Consider the following 22,030-nt stretch of genomic DNA (forward strand, 5'->3'; position numbering starts at 1 on the left):
GTGCAGAGGGGCGTGAGAAAAAAAAAAAATTCAGATGGACTGGCGGGCGGCCTGACCAGATCATGATGATGGTAATAACAACAACATTAATCACTTATATAGTACTTTATACTTACAAGAAACAGTTCTGCACTTAGAATCCTATGTAGTAGATCACTGTTATGCCCATTTTATAGATAATAGTAATAACAGTTGTTTAATGTCAGATATGAGTATCATCTTCCTGTGCTTTAGCTTATTTAACTTTCAAAGCCGTTTTCCAGATGGATCCTTTAATTATCTTCATTTTTAAACGTGGTGAAACTGAGGCTTACAGTGTACTGCTCCTGAACACCTGGCACATGTATATATATACACCTCAGATGCATGAGTGTTGTGACCATAATTAGAGAAGAATAGAATGGATCTGGCTTTCATATTCTTCCAACCTCTGTCTTCATTTATTCAATAAATACTTACTGAGCACCTACTATGTTCAGTGAATAAGACAGGGCTTATTTATTTATGTGGCTGTTTCAGGTCTTAGTTCCATCATGGGAGATCTTTTGTTGATTGCAGCACACAGACTCTCTAGTTGTGGTGCGTAGACTCTGGAGTGCACGGGCTCAGTAGTTGCCACTGGTGGGCTTAGATGCCTCATGGCATGTGGGATCTTAGTTCCCCCACCAGAGATCAAACCAGTGTCCCCTGCATTGCAAGGCAGATTCTTAACCTCTGGACCACCAAGGAAGTCCCTAGTGACTCATTTTTAGAAAAAAGAATGGAAAGGGAAAATGTAGTCTGGCAGTGAAGAAACTTGGCAGATAACACCTCAATCAAGTGATCAAGTTTATCATTATAGTGATAAGTAGTGTGCATGTCATGGGCACTTGATGTGACGTGAGGACACTTGCACTTGTCTGGTATTCTCTCCAAAACCCATAACCTCCATCTAATGAGAAAACATCAGGTGATTGTCCCAAACGAAGGGACAGGACTTTCTACAAAAGTCCTAACCGGTATACTTCAAAAGTGTCAAGGTCATGAGAAAGCATGACCAAGAAACTGGCACAGTTTAAAGGAATCTAAGAAGATGACATGATAACCAAATGAAATGTTAGATGTGGTCCTGAACCACAAAAGGACATCAGAGTAAAACCTGGGGAAACTGACATTGTGTCTGTAGTTTAGTAAATAGTGTTATATCAACATTAGTTAATCTCTTAGTTGTGACAAATATGCCCGGTTAGGCAATATATTAACATTCGGGGCAGTTGGGCAGAGGGTAGACAAGAATTCTTTGTACCAACCACCTTTGCAAATTATAGTCTGGTCAAGCTGCTATAGCAAAAATGCTACAGACTGAGTGGGTTTGCAACAAACATTTATTTCTCACAGTCCTTTATTGTGGACAGCATCTCCTTGCTGTACCTTCATATGGCAGAGAGAGAGACACAGAGATAGAAACAGAGATAGGGAAGGAGGGAGGAAGAGAGAGAGGCACAGAGCGCAAAAGTTCCCTTATAAGGGCACTATGTGCCGTGCAGTACTAAGTTGCTTCACTTGTGTGCGACTCTTTGCTACCCTACGGACTCTAGTCCGCCAGGCCCCTCTGTCCGTGGCATTCTCCAGGGAAGAATACTGGAGGTGGTTGCCATGCCCTCCTCCAGAGAATTTTCCTGAACCAGGGATCAAACTCATATCTCTTACATCTCCTGTATTGTCAAGCAGGTTCTTTACATATAAGGGCACTAATCCCATTCATAAAGGTTCCACCTGCCTGACCTAATTATTTCCCAAAGACCCCCCTCTCCTAATACCATCAAACTTGGGTTTAGGGCTTCAACCTTTGAATTTCAGGGGGACCCAAGCACAGCCTGTAGGACAAGTCGTCTGTAAATCAAAAAGTATTCCAAAATAAAAAGTTTTTAAAGAATTGGGGGGCAAGTCATTATGGTTGCTGTGTAGAGGATAGTTTAGGGGATTAAGTGCAAGAATGGCCTCAGAGAGGCTAGAGAGGGAGGTGATGGTGCCTGGAATTCAGATAATAGCAGTAGAAAGAGAAAAGTGATCATATGCAAAGGTGATGGGTGATGCTCATGGCTTGGGTATTGGGATGGAGGCAAGAAAGGAAGACAGTGACCTCCTTCAGCAGGATGAAGGAAACCAGACAAGAGTCCCCCTCATCCCCTTTCTAGAGCCCCACCTACCCCAGTGGAAGAGATCTGTATCAGTTATCCATTGCTGTATAATAAACAACACCAAACCCAGTGGTGTAAAATTACAATAATTGTTTAATCATTTTTTATATATTTATGCATTTATTTGACTGGGTCAGGTCTTAGTTGTGGCTTTCAGCCTTTTCATCACTACATCATGCAGGGTCTTTCTTTGGAGCATACGGACTCTCTAGTTGTGGCATGTGACCTCCAGAGCACGTGGGCTTCAGTAGTTGTGGCACGCAGCCTTAGTTGCTCCACAGCATGTGGGATCTTAGTTCCCTAGCCAGGCATTGAACTCGCGTCCCTTGCATTGCAAGGTGGGCTCATATATACATCTCTCTGTTCATGTGCTGGCTTTCTCTAGTTGTGGCAAGTGGGAGCTACTCTCTAGTTGCAGTGCACGGGCTTCTCATCACGGTGGCTTCTCTTGTTGTTGAGCACAGGTTCTAAGGTGAGAGGACTTCAGTAGTTGCGGCGTGAGAGCTTAGTAGTTGCAGTTCTTGGGATCTAGAGCACTGACTCAATAATTGTGGTACACAAGCTTGGTGGCTCCAAGGCCCATGGGATCCTCCCAGGCCAGGGATGGAACCCGTGTCTCCTGGGTTACCTGGCAGAGTCTTAGCTACTAGACCACCAGGGAAGTCCTAGTCATTTAGTATTACTATCTCTTAGAATCCTAAGAGTTGTCTGGATTCAGCTGGGCAGTTCTCACTTGAATTCTTTCATGCATTCCATTCAGATGATGTGCTAAGGTTGGAGTCAACTTAGCACATACATGTGGACTTAGGACACACATATGCTTTGTATAAGAATAAAAACATTGTCAGTATCATTGACGATCCCCTTATCTTTATTTCCTGTCAAGGTAACAACATCCTAGGATTTTGTCCTCGGAGAAGGCAATGGCACCCCACTTCAGTACTCTTGCCTGGAAAATCCATGGACGGAGGAGCCTGGTGGGCTGCAGTCCATGGGGTCGCTAAGAGTCCGACATGACTGAGTGACTTCACTTTCACTTTTCTCTTTCATGCATTGGAGAAGGAAATGGCAACCCACTCCAGTATTCTTGCCTGGATAATCCCAGGGATGACGGAGCCTGGTGGGCTTCCGTCTATGGGGTCGCACAGAGTCGGACATGACTGAAGCGACTTAGCAGCAGCAGCAGCAGCAGCAGCAGGATTTTGTCCTACCATTCTCATTATGTTTATATTCCTAAAGAACATAGTGTTTATTTTGCCTGCTTTGTACTTTTATACAAATGAATTCATAATGGTGGGACTCCCTTATGATTTGCTTTTTTCACTCAACGATATGCTTCTATGATTCATCCATATTGTGTGTAGTTGGGGGTGTGTTTGTTTTCACTGTGCTAAGTTGCTTCAGTCATGTCTGACTCTTTGTGACCCCATAGACTATAGCCCACCGGGCTTCTCTGTCTATGGGAGTCTCCAGGCAAGAATACTGGAGTGGGGTGCCATTTCCTTCTCCAGAGGATCTTCCCAACCCAGGGATCAAACCTTTGTCGCTTATGTCTCCTGCGTTGGCAGGCGGGTTCTTCACCATTAGCACCAGCCGCTTGGGAAGCCCTTATTTTCACTACCATATCGTGAATGCACCATAATTCTCTACTGTCCTGTCCGTAGAAAGTGCAGCTGTTTCCAGTTTGAGGAAACATCATCAATGATCAATGCTTGATCATCAGAGCATGATGAGTGCTTCTCTGAGCCCTCTTGTACATATCTCCCAGAGGACCTGTGCAGGAGTTTCTCTGAGGTCATACGTTGGAGTGGAATTGCTGGTATGTGTCAAATTGTTTTTCCAAAGTGGTTGTATTCATCTACACCCGTAACAACAATGTGTGAGCATTCCAGTTGCTCCACGTCCTTAGCAACACTTGACATTGTCAGACTGCTTTACATGTGTCCTTTACCAGGTAATAACACAGCAGTCTGGTGTCATTCATCCCTGCTGGGAGCACCCCAGTCAAGAAAGGTATCCATATTCTAGTTAAAAAAAAAAAAAAAGATGCAACCTTCCCTGGGAAGCCTCCTGCCCAAAGTTTGGTGCCCTCTCTGGGTCTCCTTCTCCCAACACGGCAGTGTTACAGCTTCCAAGGACTTGTGGTTGACACACGTTTAAGATATGTAGATTCTACTGTATATGTAGACCCACAGAAAGATGTGGTAGGTTCTGAGTAGGGGTCCATCTGTTGGGGCAAGAGACAGCATGGGATTGAAAGGATACAAGATGACCTTAAGAAGCCACTGTTGGGAATTCCCTGGTGGTCCAGTGGTTAAGAACCACCTTCTAATACAGGGGACTCGGGTTCAACTCCTGATCAGGGAACTAAGAGTCCACATGCCACTGAGCAGCTAAGCCCACATGCTACGACTGCTGAGTGTGCTCACTCTAGAGCCCGTGCTGCACAGCCAGAGAAGCCCCCTCACACTGCAACTAGAGAAAGCCTGTGTGCCACAGTGAAGACCCAGTGCAGCCTCCCACCTTGAAAGAAGTCACTATAATTTACTCTGACCAAAGCTGTATATAAACTAATATAGTTTATTTTTAATAAATATGAACAATTTGTGTGCATATGCTATACAATTCAGTTCAGTCACTCAGTTGTGTCCAACTCTTCACGACACCATGGACCACAGCACGCCAGGTCTCCCTGTCCATCACCAACTCCCAGAGTTTACTCAGACTCATTTCCCTTGAGTTGATGGTGCCATCCAACCATCTCCTCCTCTGTCATCCCCTTCTCCTCCTGCCCTCAATCTTGCCCAGCATCAGGGTCTTTTCAGATGAGTCAGCTCTTTGCATCAGGTGGCCAAAGTACTGGAGTTTCAGCTTCAACATCAGTCCTTCCAATGAACACTCAGGATTGATCTCCTTTAGGATGGACTGGTTGGATCTCCTTGCAGTCCAAGAAACTCTCAAGAGTCTTCTCCAACACCACAGTTCAAAAGCATCGGTTCTTCAGTGCTCAGCTTTCTTTATGGTCCAACTCTCACATCCATACATGACCACGGGAAAAACCATAGCCTTGATGAGACAGACCTTTGTTGGCAAAGTAATGTCTCTGCTTTTTAATATTCTGTCTAGGTTGGTCATAACTTTCCTTCCAAGGAGTAAGCGTCTTTTAATTTCATGGCTGCAATCAGCATCTGCAGTGGTTTGGGAGCCCAAAAAAATAAAGTCTCTCACTGTTTCCACTGTTTCCCCATCTATTTGCCATGAAGTGATGGGACTGGATTCCATGATCTTAGTTTTTTGAATGTTGAGCTTTAAGCCAACTTTTTCACTCTCCTCTTTCACTTTCATCAAGAGGCTCTTTAGTTCTTCTTCACTTTCCGCCATAAGGGTGGTGTCATCTGCATATCTGAGGTTACTGATGTTTCTCCCAGCAATCTTGATTCCAGCTTGTGCTTCTTCCAGCCCAGCATTTTTCATGATGTACTCTTCATTTAAGTTAAATAAGCAGGGTGATGATATACAGTCTTGACGTACTCCTTTTCCTATTTGGAATCAGTCTGTTGTTCCATGTCCAGTTCTAACTGTTGCTTCCTGACCTTCATACAAATTTCTCAGGAGGCAGGTCAGGTGGTCTGGTATTCCCATCTCTTTCAGAATTTTCCACAGTTTATTATGATCCACACAGTCAAAGGCTTTGGCATAGTCCATAAAGCAGAAATAGATGTTTTTCTGGAACTCTCTTGCTTTTTCAATGATCCAGAAGATGTTGGCAATTTGATCTTTGGTTCCTCTGCCTTTTCTAAAACCAGCTTGAACATCTGGAAGTTCACGGTTCACGTATTGCTGAAGCCTGGCTTGGAGAATTTTGAGCATTACTTTACTAGTGTGTGAGATGAGGGCAATTGTGCGGTAGTTTGATCATTCTTTGGCATTGCCTTTCTTAGGGATTGGAATGAAAACTGACATTTTCCAGTCCTGTGGCCACTGCTGAGTTTTCCAAATTTGCTGGCATATTGAGTGCAGCACTTCCACAGCATCATCTTTTAGGATTTGAAATAGCTTAACTGGAATTCCATCATCTCCACTAGCTTTGTTTGTAGTGATAATTCCTAAGGCCTGCTTCTGTTAGGTCCATACATTTCCATCCTTTATTGTGCCCATCTTTGCATGAAATGTTCCCTTGGTATTTCTGATTTTCTTGAAGAGATCTCTAGTCTTTCCCATTCTATTGTTTTCCTCTATTTCTTTGCACTGATCACTGAGGAAGGCTTTCTTATCTCTCCTTGCTATTCTTTGGAATTCTGCATTCAAATGTGTATATCTTTCCTTTTCTCCTTTGTCTTTAGCTTCTCTTCTTTCTCAGCTATTTGTAAGACATCCTCAGACAACCATTTTGCCTTTTTGCATTTCTTTTTCTTGGGGATGATCTTGATCCCTGTCTCCTGTACAATGTCACGACCCTCCATCTAGTTCTTCAGGCACTCTCTCAGATCTAATCCCTTGAATCTACTTGTCACTTCCACTGTATAATTGTAAGGGATTTGATTTAGGTCACAGCTGAATGATCTAGTGGTTTTCCCTACTTTCTTCAATTTAAGTCTGAATTTGGCAATAAGGAGTTCATGATCTGAGCCACAGTCAGCTCCTGGTCTTGTTTTTGCTGACTGTATAGAGCTTCTCCATCTTTGGCTGCAAAGATAATCAATCTGATTTCTGTATTGACCATCTGGTGATTTCCATGTGTAGAGTCTTGTGTTGTTGGAAGAGGGTGTTTGCGATGACCAGTGTGTTCTCTTGGCAAAACTCTGTTAGCCTTTGCCCTGCCTCATTTTGTACTCCAAGGCCAAATTTGTTTGTTACTCCAGGTATCTCTTGACCTCCTACGTTTGCATTCCAGTCCCCTATCATGAGAAGGACATCTTTTTTGGGTGTTAGTTCTAGAAGGTCTTGTAGGTCTTTACAGAACCGTTCACGTTAAGCTTTTCCAGTCTTCTCCAGCATTACTGGTTGGGGGCATAGACTTGGATTACTGTGATATTAAATGGTCACATAGACATTCTGTTTCATAGATAGGTTTATTTGCGTCATATTTTAGTTTATTTGCATCATATTTTAGACTCCACATTTAGGTGATATCCTATGGTATTTGTCTTTTTCTTTCTGACTTATTTCACTTAGTATAATAATCTCCAGTTTCAGAAATGAGTTCTGATTCATATGTTTTCCATATTTTCATTTTTATTATTTGCCACACATACCTCAATCAAATTTTTAAGATGTATTGACTTTATTTGGAGAAGAAAATACTCCAGTATTCTTGCTTGGAGAATCCTATGGTCAGAGGAGCCTGGCGGACTACAGTCCATGGATTCGCAAAGAGTCAGATACAACTGAAGAGACTTAGCATGACTTTATTATTTACTTTTGGCTGCGCTGGGTCTTCATTGCTGCATGGGCTTTTTTCTAGTTGTGGCAAGCAGAGCTACTCTCTAGGTGCCGTGCATGGGCTTCTCATTGCTGTGGCTTCTCTTCTTGTTGGCACAGGCTCTAGGCTCATGGGCTTCAATAGTTGCAGCTCCCGGGCTCTAGAGCACCGGCTCAGTAGTTGTGCAGGGCTTAGTTGCTCAGCAGCATGTGGGATCTTCCTGGACCAGGGATTGAACCCATGTCTCCTGCATTGGAAGGCAGATTCTTTATCACTGAGCCACCAGGGAAGCCTTCAGTCAAATTTTTTATTCAACAGATACACGAGTATGTAACGTGGCAAGGCCCACGTCTCCTCTCAGCCCCAGCCACCCAGTTCTCCCCTCCGAGACAACCAACTCATGAAAATTTTAGTTTATGAAAATGATTGTGATTGTTAGCCTCACTCTGCAACTTTTTTGTCTTCAAAACTTTGTTAACTCTCCTCACTCTAATCCATGTAGTGGTTTGAATGGTGATCCACAAACAGATGTGCTGACATCCTAACCCCAGAACATGTGAGCATGACTTTATTGTGGGAAAAAAAAAAAGAGAGAGAGATGTAATTAAATTAAGGATCTTGAGATTATCCTGGATTAGCTCTAAATCCAGTGACCAGTGTCCTTAAAAGCGACAGAAGAGGAGAAGCATAGACAGACACACACAAATAGAGAGGAAAAGGCCACGTGGAAACCAAGGCAGGGACTTGGGAGACAGAGCTAGAAACACCGGCAATGGCAAAGATTGCCAGAAACCACTAGAAACTGGGAGAGAGACAAACAAGTAATTTCGAAAACGAACCAAGCCTGCCAACACCTTGACTTCAGACTTCTAGCCTCCACAAGTCCAAATAAATAATTTGGACTTCTGAAATGAATCCATTGCTGCTGTTTAAAGCCATCCAGTTTGTGATCCTTGGTTACAACAGCCCTAGGGAGAAATGAATAAAGTATGTGTAGATAAAGTCCGCGGTGGATCCAAGATCTGTTTGCCTATTATTTCAACAGGACACATTTTTTTTTTTTTTGGTCTATTTATCTACTCCCCTCTTCTATTTATTCATTTATGGCTGTGCTGGGTCTTTGATGCTGTCTCTGGTTGTGGCAAGCAGGGGCACTACTCTCTAGATGTGGTGTTCGGGCTTCACATGGTGCCATGGTAAAGAATCTGCCTACTGATACAGGAGACACTGGAGACACAGGTTTGATTCCTGGGTCAGAAAGACCCCCTGGAGAAGGAAATGGCAACCCACTCCAGTAGTTTTGCCTGGGAAATCTCATGGACAAAAGAGCCTGAGAGGCTACAGTCCATGGGGTCGCAAAGAGCCGGACACAGCTGAGTGACTGAGCACACACATTCTCTTGTTGTGGAGCGCAGGCTCTAGAACTGGGTCTCAGCGTTTGTGGCTCACCGACTTAGTTGCCTTTAGGCATGTGAAGTCCTCTGGAACTTATGTACCCTGCATTGGCAGGCAGACTCTCAACTACTGGACCACAAGAAAGTCCTACTATTTCCCTCTTAGCCAGATTTTTCTCACTCATCACCTGGTATGTGAGAGGCCCTGTTCTCGGTCTGGGGACACAGCAGTGACTATGGCCAAGTGCCCACCTCCGTAGAGCTGATACTCAGGTGGGGGAGATGGACAGTGGGCAAATATATAAATCAGGATGTGAGAAATGCCAGGAAGAAAAATGAGGCAAGGAAGAAGAAACAGTGGAAGAAAAAAAAGCAAACCTGCTCTCATCAGGGGATTTGGTGAGGGGGTTCTCTGAGGAAGTGATGTGAAATTGCTAGTTTTGTGGGATGAAGGGCGACAGAGTTTTTCCTCTGTTTAATGACTCTGCAGACAACAGTCTTTGTGCGGACATGTTGGGGGCTGTGAAAGAAGAAGAGATGGCTGGTCCTTATGTATCACGGAGAGGATAATACTGCAAATATTCCACTTGCTCCTCTCCCTCCACCTGATTACCCACCCACCCCCACCTCCTCACCCCATTTCTCCCTTCCTTGCATTCAGGCAGGACCAGGTGATGAATCCTCACCAGTGAGACAGGAGCGGGAGGGTAGATGGTCCTGAGTGAAGGCACTGAAAAAGTGATAGGGAGTCTCTCTCTTCAACTGTTCCAGCCGTGCACAGACTGCTGTTCAGGTCTGTGCAGCCTCTGTTGGACTGGATCCCAGCATGACTATGGCTCTGACACCCTGCTGCTGATCTGTTGAGACTGGGGTTTAGTCATTGATCTTTGCAGTCATTTGTTATGTAGAATGGTCTTGCCTGCCCCCACCCGCCCCCCCCCCTCTCTATATATATATGACCCTTGAATACTGTGGGGGTTGGAGGCCATACCTCTACAGAGTCAAAAATCCGTGTGTAAGTTTACAGTTGACCCTTCAAATTTGAGGTTCTGGATCTGCAGATTTAGCCCATCATGGTGTGACACGGTTGAAGAAATTCAGTAAAAAAAAATCCACATATAAGTGGAGCCATGTTCAAGGAAATACATGTGTGTGTATGTCTGTATAAATATATATATATATATATATACACACACACACACACACAATATTTTACATGCTGCTGCTGCTGCTAAGTCACATCAGTCGTGTCTGACTCTGTGTGACCCCATAGAGGGCAGCCCACCAGGCTCCCCCTCCCTGGGATTCTCCAGGCAAGAACACTGGAGTGGGTTGCCATTTCCTCCTCCAATGCATGGAAGTGAAAAGTGAAAGTGAAGTCGCTCAGTCATGTCCGACTCAGCGACCCCATGGACTGCAGCCTACCAGGCTCCTCCATCCATGGGATTTTCCAGGCAAGAGTACTGGAGTGGGGTGCCATTGCCTTCTCCATATTTTACATGCTATGCTATGCTATGCTAAGTCACTTCAGTCGTGTCCAACTCTGTGCGACCCCAAAGACGGCAGCCCAACAGGCTCCCCCGTCCCTGGGATTCTCCAGGCAAGAACACTGGAGTGGGTTGCCATTTCCTTCTCCAATGCATGAAAGTGAAAGTGAAGTCGCTCAGTTATGTCCGACTCCTAGCGACCCCATGGACTGCAGCCTACCAGGCTCCTCCGTCCATGGGATTTTCCAGGCAAGAGTACTGGAGTGGGGTGCCATTGCCTTCTCCATATTTTACATAAACACACATAATATATATAATGTGTGTGTGTATATATGTAAAGAAACCTGTATGCAGGTCAAGAAGCAACAGTTAGAGTCGGTTCCAAATTGGGAAAGGAGTACATCAAGGCTGTATACCGTCACCCAGTTTAACTTATATGCAGAGTACATCATGCAAAATGCTGAACTGGAGGAAGTACAAGCTGGAATCAAGATTGCCTGGAGAAATATCCATAACCTCAGATATTCAGAGGACACCACCCTTATGGCAGAAAGTGAAGAAGAACTAAAGAGCCTCTTGATGAAAGGGAAACAAGAGAGTGAAAAAAACTGGCTTAAAACTCAATATTAAAAAAAACAAAGATCATGTCATCCAGTCCCATTACTTCATGGCAAATAGATGGGGAAACAATGGAAACAATAACAGACTATTTTCTTGGGCTCCCAAATCACTACTGATGGTGACTGCAGCCATGAAATTAAAAGACGCTTGCTCTTTGGAAGAAAAGTTATGATAAACCTAGACAGTGTATTAAAAAGCAAAGACATTACTTTGCCAACAAAGGTCTGTAAAAGCTATGTTTTTTCCAGTAGTCACGTGTGGATGTGAGAGCTGGACCATAAAGAAGGCTGAGTGCCAAAGAACTGATGCTTTCAAACTGTGGTGTTGGAGAAGACTGAAAGTCTCTTGGACTGCAAGGAGATCAAACCAGTCAATACTAAAGGAAATCAGTCCTGAATATTCATTGGAAGGGTTTCCCTGATGGCTCAGTTGATAAAGAACCCACCTGCAGTGCAGGAGATCCCGGTTCAATTCCTGAGTTGGGAAGATCCGCTGGAGAAGGGATAGGCTGCCCACTCCAGTATTCTGGCCTGGAGAATTCCATGGACTGTATAGTCCATGGGGTTGCAAAGAGTTGGACACGATTCATTGGAAGGATTGATGCTGAAGCTGAATCTCCAATACTTTGGCCACCTGATGTGAACAGTGGACTCACTGGAAAAGACCCTGATGCTGGGAAAGATTGAAGGCAGGGGGAGAAGAGGGTGACAGAGGATGAGATGGTTGGATGGCATCACCAACTCAATGGACATCAGTTTGAGCAAGCTCTGGGAGATGGTGAAGGACAGGGAAGCCTGGCGTGCTGCAGTCCATGGGGTCACAAAGAGTTGGACATGCCTGAGGGACTAAGCACAGCACGAAGACACATATAATGTATGTATTGAGCATTGTGCTCAGTTGCTTAGTCATGTCTAACCCTTTGCGACCCCCTGGACTGCAGCCCACCAAGCTCCTCGGTTCATGGGGATTGTCCAGACAAGAGTACTGGAGTGGGTTGCCATGCCCTTCTCCAGGGGATCTTCCCAACCCAGGGATTGAACCCAGGTCTCCCGCACTGCAGATGGATTCTTTACGAACTGAGCCACCAGGGAAGCCCAACAATACTGGAGTGGGTAGCCTATCCCTTCTCCAGGGGATCTTCCCAACCCAGGAATTGAACTGGGGTCTCCTGCATTGCAGGTAGATTCTTCACCAGCTGAGCTACCAGGGAAGCCCATATATATGTATATATGTATATATATATTATATATAATGTGTATATATAATATTTTGTGTATATAAAATATTGTATGTGTTCATATGTATATATATAGTACTTGTGTATATATAATACAGTTACTATATATATATTTTCATATATACCTATATGCATATCATTTTCTGTATGTAAAATCTATATAAATAAGAGGAGATTTAGCATGAGGAGTTGACTTATGTGATTATGGAGGATGAGAAGCCCCCAGGCTGTGGTCCGGAAGCTGAGGACCCAGGAAAGCTGGTGGCGTTATTCCAGCTTGAGTCCTGAGGACTAGGCAAGCTGATGGCGCACCTCCCAGTCCTGGGGCAAGAGAAGACCAATGTCCTAGCTCAAGCAGGCAGGATGAGAGAAAAGGTGTGATTGTCTCCTTCCTCCATCTTTTGTTCTGCTCAGGGACGCTGTAGATTGAATGATGCCCAGGCACAGTGAGGAGGGTCATCAGGTTTACTGAGTCCACTGATTCCAACACTAATCTCCTCTGGAAACACCCTCACAGATGTGCACAGGAAGAATATTTAATCTGGGTGTCCTGTGACCCAATAAAATGTTATCATGTGATTTTATATTTGACACATACAATGAACCATCACCAACCAGTACACAGCAGGCACATCTTCAGGTTTTTTTTTTTTTTTATTAATTACATTATTTATCTTTGTGCTGGGTCTTCATTGCTGCACTCAGGCTTTCTCTAGTTACATTTCATGGGCTTCTCACTGTGGGGGCTCCTCTTGTTGGAGAGCATGGGCTTTAGGGCGCACAGGCTTCAGTAGTTGTGGCACGTGGGTGCAGTAATTGTGGCTCTCGGGCTCTAGAGCACAGGCTTAATTACCCCACAGCAAGTGGGATCTTCCTGGACCAGGGATCGAACCCATGTCCCCTGCATTGGCAGGCAGATTCTTTTATCACTGGACCATCAGGGAAGTCCAACATCTTCCGTTTTACCAGCTACTTTCAGGTTCCTTTCTGACCCTCCTTCTCTATGGCCGTCGAGGGCTTCTCTTTCACCCACACCTCAAACCTAAGCATCCTTCAAGGTCCTCCCTTTGACTCCCTTCTCTTCTCCTTCTATGTGTTCTTGGCGAACAGCATCCATGCTATGTCTCCAATTCTCACCTCTGTTGATATCTCCTGTGTCCACTAGGATTCGGTTCAGTTAGTAAAAGTGTGGGTGGGGGGACTTCCCTGGCAGTCCAGTGGTTAAGATGCTGTACTTCCAATGCAGGGGTGCAAGTTCAAGCCCCGGTTGGGAATTAAGGTTCCACATGCCGTGCAGCCAAATAAATAAATATTTTTTTTAAAAAAAAGGATGGGTATGTGGGTAGGGGACACAATTCTAAGTCACCTGTGAAACAAACAAACAAACATATATATATACACACACATATATATATGGAATTTCAAGAACACAAAGCTAAATGATGATAAAAACATTACATATAAAAACTTGTGAGCTCAACTCCAGAAAAATGAATGACCCAATCAAAAAAATGGGCCAAAGAACTAAATAGACATTTCTCCAAAGAAGACATACAGATGGCTAACAAACACATGAAAAGATGCTCAACATCACTCATTATCAGAGAAATGCAAATCAAAACCACTATGAGGTACCATTTCACACCAGTCAGAATGGCTGCGATCCAAAAGTCTACAAGTAATAAATGCTGGAGAGGGTGTGGAGAAAAGGGAACCCTCTTACACTGTTGGTGGGAATGCAAACTAGTACAGCCACTATGGAGAACAGTGTGGAGATTCCTTAAAAAACTGGAAATAGAACTGCCTTATGATCCAGCAATCCCACTGCTGGGCATACACACTGAGGAAACCAGAAGGGAAAGAGACACGTATACCCCAATGTTCATCGCAGCACTGTTTATAATAGCCAGGACATGGAAGCAACCTAGATGTCCATCAGCAGATGAATGGATAAGAAAGCTGTGGTACATATACACAATGGAGTATTACTCAGCCATTAAAAAGAATACATTTGAATCAGTTCTAATTAGGTGGATGAAACTGGAGCCTATTATACAGAGTGAAGTAAGCCAGAAGGAAAAACATCAATACAGTATACTAATGCATATATATGGAATTTAGAAAGATGGTAACAACAACCCAGTGTACGAGACAGCAAAAGAGACACTGATGTATAGAACAGTCTTATGGACTCTGTGGGAGAGGGAGAGGGTGGGAAGATTTGGGAGAATGACATTGAAACACGTAAAATATCATGTAAGAAATGAGATGCCAGTCCAGGTTCGATGCACGATACTGGATGCTTGGGGCTAGTGCACTGGGACGACCCAGAGGGATGGTATGGGGAGGGAGGAGGGAGGAGGGTCTAGGATGGGGAACACATGTATACCTGTGGCGGATTCATTTTGATATTTGGCAAAACTAATACAATTATATAAAGTTTAAAAAGAAAATAAATAAAAATAAAAAATAAAATAATATATTGTAGGAAAAAAAAAAAACTTGTGAAATGCAACCAACGTAGAACCTCAGAGGAAATGTTAGACCCTGGTGGTCCAGTGGTTAGGACTCTGCACTTCCACCGCAGGTAGCACAGACTCCATCCCTGGTCGGAGACCTAAGATGCTGCAAATCGCAGGTTGCATCCCTTCCTCCCTGCCAAAAGGGGTGGGGGGTTGGGAGGGAGAAAAAATAAAAATTAGAAATATAAAGAAAATTTAAAATCCAAAATAAAAATGGCTAACCAAGAGCGATATCTATTTTTCTCTCCTGGTCAAGATAACTGGTGTTGCTTATGTGGAAAGGCCTGAAATTCCATGGGCTGTTTTGACCTCCTTGACCCTCACAGGGCCCCCTCTAAGACTTCAGTGTAAATTTCTCCACTTTTGTCAGATATGCACCCCCACCCCAACCACCTGACTCGTTTCTCTATCAGCCAGAGCAGCCGTCCCCCATCTGGTCCTTGACCTAAGGTGTTTTACCTCTCCGGAAGTCAGAAATTATTCAGACAAGCCAATCACACCCTCGAAAGAGAACCAGAGGTTAGCCCACTCTTCTGTCACTACCGAGGTTGCCTCCTTGCAGCCCCTGCTTCTTGACTCTGCTCCTGAGAGCACCCCCACCTGGTGGCTCAGTGTCTTCCTCCACTTCCGGCCCCTGAGTGCGTGTGACCAATTAACTGAGGATGACCTCATCTATCCTGTTGGGTATCATGTGTTGGGCTCTCATGTCTTTGCACTATTTAGGGCATGTGATCCCTCTTTCTGCAACAGGGCCAATAGGAGGGGATTAAAACATTGGTCAATTCATGGACAGCACAGTCTTCCATGGTATGTGAGATTCAGTTTCCTTCTACAATATCTTGTTGCTCCACCATTCGAGGCTTCTAGTCCCAAGGCAGTGTCATGGCCCGAGATAGCTGATGGCATTCCAGCCATCACGTCTATGTTCCATCAGAAAATAAGGCACCCTCCTTTCCTCAAAGTTATACATATCACTTCTGCTTACATAGTCATATGGCCATATCTAGGGCTTCGCAGGTGGCAGTGGTTAATAATCCACCTGCCAATGCAGGAGATGCAAGAGACACGGGTTCGATCCCTGGTTGGGAAGATCCTGTGGAGGAGGAAATGGCAACCCACTCCAGTATTCTTACCTGGAAAATCCCATGGGCAGAGGAGCCTGGCTGACTGCAGTCCATGGGGTCGCAAAGTCAGACACGACTGAGTACAGTACGACAGCAAGGCCTTGTCTACCTGCAAGGGAGCCTGGGAAATGTAGTATTTTATTCCAGGCAGCCATAAGGCCTGGTTAAGTACCAGTTAGTTTTATGGATTGGGTCCAGATCCTGAGGGGCTTATCAATCAGATGAAGGCTGATTGAGGAGTTTGGCCTTAGCCTGTGAGTTAAGACTGGATGCCATTAGAGGATGAGGAGGGGCAGGCCCAAGGTATGCCTTGGGATCGTTAACTGGTACTGAGTTAAGACCCCTCCTTTTTCTCTTCTCATTGGGAACTACATTTTCCCTCAGTTTCTTTCTCCCTCCCACATCAACCCTGCCCCTTCTTCCCCCCAACCCAAAATGACACCAGATCAAGACTTTCCTGGTGGTCCAGTGCCTAAGATTCTATGCTCCCAGGGCAGGGGGCCAGGGTTCAATCCCTGGCTGGGGAACTCAATCCCACATGCCACGACTAAAGGATCCTGTATGCTGCAGCTAGAGATCTTGAGTACTGCCCCTGAGACCTGGCACAGCCAAATAATAAATAAATAATTTTTTAATTAAAAAAAATGTTGAAAAACAAAATGAGATCAGATTGCTGCCCTAGCTCCCATGGTGTTCCTGTAGCTATCTTTTGTCCCCCTGATTCCACAGTCCTTCTTACTCTGAGATCACAGCCCCAGGAAAACCAAGAGACACCAACACCCCCTCCTCATGCAAACATCCCCACACATACAGACACAATCCTACATGCATTTTGATTCTGCCAGGCTCCACATTGGTAGACCATACTCCTTTACCACCCCTGTAGAACTTCCTCTTGGGCAGGGCAGAGCTGGGATGGGCTGAACCGGGCTGGGCATGGCACAGTGCAGAGAAGGGGGTTTGTTGCAGGAAGATAAGGCCTGTAGGTCATTTACAAGAGTGGTGGTTATGTTCCCCACCAATCATCACATTCCATCTGTCTAGCCACAGGGACTGATTCCAGATGGACATGTGACCAATGCTAGGCCAATGACGTGTAACCTTGGGGCTTTCAGCTGGACTAAAGCTGGGGATATCTTGGCACCACACAGAGAAGCCTGCTGGTAGAGCTGAGAGGTAGAGAGAGTTTCCATACTGAAGATGTCATTTGAGCCCCTGTGTTGTGGGAAGGGGGAGGCCCCCCTACAGGGCCCCAGGAGTGGGCTCTTGTCTAACACTCGGAAAAGAATTGTCCGAGGAGACACGTCCTGACAAAGCAAGAGATTTTATTGGAAAGGACACCCGGGTGGAGAGCAGTAGGGTAAGGGAACCCAGGAGAACGGCTCTTAGATCCTGGACGAATTGATAAGATCCATCTGTTTTTTTAACAGGCAAGATTGGAGTATTGCAGGGAGACTCACAGGTAATTGGAATTCCAGTATCTCGGTATTTGTTAATTAATGGTCTAAGACCCTCAAAGAGCTTCTGGTTTTAAGGGATATTGTCTTTTCCAGGAGTAGGAGCATTTGGCCTCAGAAGAATCTTTACCGGTGGAACATTTATGGCGAGACCAGGGCTGGAGACATCCCACACCTGGGAATTGACATCATCTAAGAAAGGGACAGACTCCTCCTTTTCTACATCTGACTGTAAACATTCAGACACTAGGCAAAGGAAATTATCTACTTCTAGCTTTCCCCAAGTCACTCTGGTCTGGAGGGGGCAAAGAAGGTCTCTCCCCAGTAGGGGAGCAGGGCAACCAGGGATGTATAAGAAGGGCTGGGTTCCTTGCCAATTGCCCACCTTACAATGGAGGGGCTTAGTAAAATTTCAGCTTTGGGGTTTTCCATCTACCCCATCACCGTTTTAGTCTGGGAGTCTAAAGGTCCTAATTGGGAAGGAAGAACAGAGAAGGCAGCCTCCGTGTCTAAAAGAAAGTTCACATACTTACCTTCTGTTTGTACAGTCACCCAGCGGTCGAGAGGAGTGATCTGGACCTCACCATTTGCGGGGGTTTCTCGAGCCGTTGGGCACCATCAGTCCCGGTCGCCCAGGACTAACACAGAGGGAGCAAGTGTAGGGGTCTCCATACGCCTTCACTTAGGGCGATGTGGGCACTCCCTTTTCCAGTGCCCACCCTCTTTGCACTAGGTACATTGGGTGCGTCTCAGCCGCAGTGGATTGTTAAGATCCTTTTTTCTTTGCTCTTCCCGGAACTTTCGCACAGTGGCAGGATGAATCAAGGCCAGGATTTTAGCCTGTTGTTGTTGGGCCAAGGCCTGGGTCTGCCTCTCTATTCTCCTATCTTTTCGGGCTTCCTTTTGCTCCCTTTTTGCTTCCTCCTCCCAGTCCCTGTTCAAAAACACCCTATTTGCCTCCTCCACCAAATCGGAAACTGGGGTCTCTGGTCCTTTTCCTAGTTTTTGTAATTTTCTCCTTATGTCTGGGGCTGCCTGGGTTATGAAGGAATGGGCCAACAGGACTCTTCCTTCCATACTTTTTAGATCTGTCTTGGTAAAGTTTTTAAAGGCTTCTGTGAGTCTGCCCAAAAAAAGAGCTGGATTTTCATTTTCTTCCTGTGTAACCTCTTTTATCTTATTATAATTAACAACCTTTGGACACCCTGGGTCATTCCCTGTAGTAGGCAAGTAATGAGGTGTCTTAAGGATTCCTTTCCTGCCCTTGTATTAGGATCCCAGTCTGGCTCTGTAGAGGGGATTGCCTCTTTGGCAGAGGCCAAACTGACATCTACCCGCTGTCTTTCATCAGCCACTTTTCTAGCCTGATCTAGGATTCGAGCTTTTTCCTCATCATTACAACACCAGGTGAGGATGACCATTATATCCCTCCAGATGAGGGAGAAGTTAAGACTAAGACGCTCAAATTAATCCTTAAATTTTGGGGGGTTCTCAGAATATGAGCCCAATTGTTCCTTGCACTGAGTAATGTCTTGCATAGAGAACGGAACATGAACGTGCATGGTTCCCCCCTCCCCATCCGATATCTCTCTTAGAGGGCAGATTTTGTCTGAGGATGACCTTTCCTTCTGTGGAGGACAAAGCTTACTTCCTGATTGTAACCCCATGGGGGAGGGGGGCATATGGAGGAGGAGCCGAGGCGATTGTGAGTGACTTCCCTTCAGATCTCATAACTTCCGGGCCCAGCCTCGTGACTTCTGGGTCTAACCTCCTTACTTCCGGGTCCAGGCTCGAGACTTACGGGCGTGTCTGACCCTCCTTTCCCGTGACCTCTCTGCTGAAGCAGAGGAGGTTAAGAGATGGTCAAGGAGATTTGTTTCAGATTTTGCTAAAAGGATTTTGGAAGAGCATTTATCAAAGTCCTCAAGCTTATATTTTCCCTTTTTTTCGGAATCCTGGTAGAGGGCCATAAAGGCCTGGACGTAGGGAACCTCCTTGTATTTACCCTCGCGTTTGCGGTATAGACTGAATCGTGTTGTATCCAAGTGATCCCGACTGGGGCCATTTTCCCCCTCCTCCCAGGGAGTAATTAGGCCAGTATTTAGTACAGTATTTGATAAGTTTTTTCTTTTTTAGCCCTTCCAGTTGGTATCCCTCCCAGTGGGCCAAAAGATAACCCAGCGGGGTGTCTAAAGGGAAGCTAGGCTTATTTCCCATTTTAGCGATGGTATAGTTTATATCTCGTTCCCAGGGGACCAGTATTGGGGTGAATGCCCCTATATCTAACCCTAGAGAGATTGTAAGATCTCTCCTGGTCTCAAATTGGCTGATTGTATATGCGCCAAAGGAAATGTTCAGTAGTAAGCACAATCAAGGGGCTGTAGGACTGGGCCCAAAGAATTAACCCCTAAGGATGTGTCTAGGGTGTTAATTTTCACCCAAAACCAGGTGCGACTATACTGAACCCCATCAATCAATTCCACGTAGACACACTCAGCCAAATGCTCAATTAAATGGCTGAATTTAGAGAAACAGCACCTGATGGAGGGCTTCTAATGCCAGATTGTCTCCCCAAGAACAGAAAGCACAATTGATGGGGAGCAGAGAGCATAGCCTCTCAGAAAGTCTCTTGCAAAGACCCAGAACTTCAGGTCCAAGCATTGACAGACAGAGTAAATGGAAATAACTTGGGTCTTCAAAGAGAGGAAAAGAGGCCAGGTTGAGAGAGAAGGAGTGGGAAGAGATAAAATGTCTAAGAGTCAGGGAGAGAAAGAAGAAAAAAAAGGGGTGGACTTACAGACGTCTCCTGCCACCTGCAGATACCCAGGCATTATGGGACTTTTCCCTGGGCCTCCAGAGAAGGGAGGACTGGAACTTGGCCCTACCAGAACCAAAATTCGAGTTCTCTGCCAAGAGGAGGTGATCAGTCTCCAATCCTCAGCTCAGGCTGAGGCCCTTTGACCAGATTCTTGCATCCAGGACCGGGGGACAGGAAAAATAGGATGGGATAGGATAGGTTGAAAGGAGAGGTGAGATAAAAGGGGTCAACAAAATCTGTTGTTCCTTACCTGGTCAGGGCACCCTGGCCAGTTGTCCACGTCAGGAGGAGACCAGGGACAAACGAGTCCCAATTGTGGCTGCTGGGTCAGATCCATCGGCAGGCGAGCTGGTCCTGGGGTACCCCGAGTGGTCTGGATGTCAGCCCCAGTAAAAATGGGGATGTTCCTTCGTGGTTGCCAGTTGTTGTAGAAAGGGGGAGGCCCCCACCCCCTTACAGGGTCCCAAGAGTGGGCTCTTGTCTAACACTTGGAAAAGAATTGTCCGAGGAGACACGTGCTGACAAAGCAAGAGATTTTATTGGAAAGGGCACCCGGGTGGAGAGCCACTAGGGTAAGGGAACCCAGGAGAACAGCTCTGCCACGTGGCTCGCAGTCTCGGGTTTTATGGTGATGGGATTAGTTTCTGGGTGGTCTTTGGCCAATCATTCTAATTCAGGGTCTTTCCTGGTAGCCCACAAATCGCTCAGCCAACATGGATGCTAGTGAGAGGGATTCTGGAAAGTGGACAGACATGCGGTGTCTCCTTTTGACCTTTCCCGAACTCTTCTGGTTGGTGGTGGCTTATTAGTTCCCTATCCCTTATCAGGATCTCCTGTCATAAAACAACTCAAGCAAATGGTTACTATGGTGCCTGGCCAGGGTGGGTGGTTTCAATCAGTGTGCTACCCCTAACACCTGGACCCAGCTATGCCTGAAGGACACCCCTTCAACATTTCTGTTCATGAGCTAATAAATACCCTGGTTTGTATTCGTCAGTTTGGCTTGATTCTCTTACTCCTTTGCATCTTTAAGTTTCTTGCCAGAAGCTCACCTATTAATAGTTTGGGCCTCATTGTCACGTCCTTGTGGCTAGGATCAGTTCAGTAGTTGTTTACCTCCCTGGGGCTTTATTTACTCTATTACTCTCTAATTACTCTGTTACAGAGACTAAGAAGCTGCTACACAATGTCCAAGCTAGTGCTTGTCAGTCCCACATGGAGAACTTGGAGGCCTGTTGTTCTCTTCTGGTCGAAGCTAAGTCCTGTCTTCTAGCCCTGAGCGTCCCATTTCCGGAGGTCACACAGTTCTAGGAAACATGGTTAAATGACTGCCTCTTTGGGTCCAAGTTTCTTCTTCTGTAAAAGAGGGATTAATACATACAGACACCCTCTCTCTATCCATCATTCTTCCACATCGTGGTCCTTTCTTCCCACTGACCTGATGCACTTCACTTCCATCACCCCATGGCTTGACGACCCCTCCCCCCAAACCCTCCGTAGTTGGTTCTGTCTGGGGCTTACCATGCCCTCCTCGGGCCACACCAGCAAACATCTCATATCTCTTTATTTTAAAAAATATTTATTTATTTATTTATATTTGGCTGCTCTGGATCTTGTTGCCCCATAAGGGAGTTTCACTGTGTCATGTGGGATCTCTCCTCATGGCCCTAGAGTGCTTGTGCTCAGTAGTTCTGGCTCATTGGCTTTGCTGCCCCGTGGCATGTGGGATCTTAGTACCCTGACCAGGGATCGAACCTGTGTCCCCTGC

The 22,030-nt window shown here is 45.5% G+C and overlaps 1 long non-coding RNA gene across 1 annotated transcript; it reads right to left on the bottom strand.

The window, feature by feature from the left end:
* Positions 1-12,976: 12,976 nt before the first annotated feature.
* LOC147368405 (uncharacterized) lies at positions 12,977-16,967 on the bottom strand. The gene is made up of 3 exons (XR_015166635.1): positions 16,813-16,967; positions 15,997-16,108; positions 12,977-14,996 (listed from the first exon to the last, which is right to left on the bottom strand). It is a non-coding gene; the product is annotated as an uncharacterized LOC147368405 (long non-coding RNA).
* Between the last annotated feature and the right edge of the window lie 5,063 nt (positions 16,968-22,030).

The sequence above is a fragment of the Bos grunniens genome, chromosome 7 (assembly GCF_055505025.1).
Source record: "Bos grunniens cultivar Pamir isolate PY7600 chromosome 7, Bosgru_T2T1.0, whole genome shotgun sequence".
NCBI lineage: Eukaryota > Metazoa > Chordata > Mammalia > Artiodactyla > Bovidae > Bos > Bos grunniens.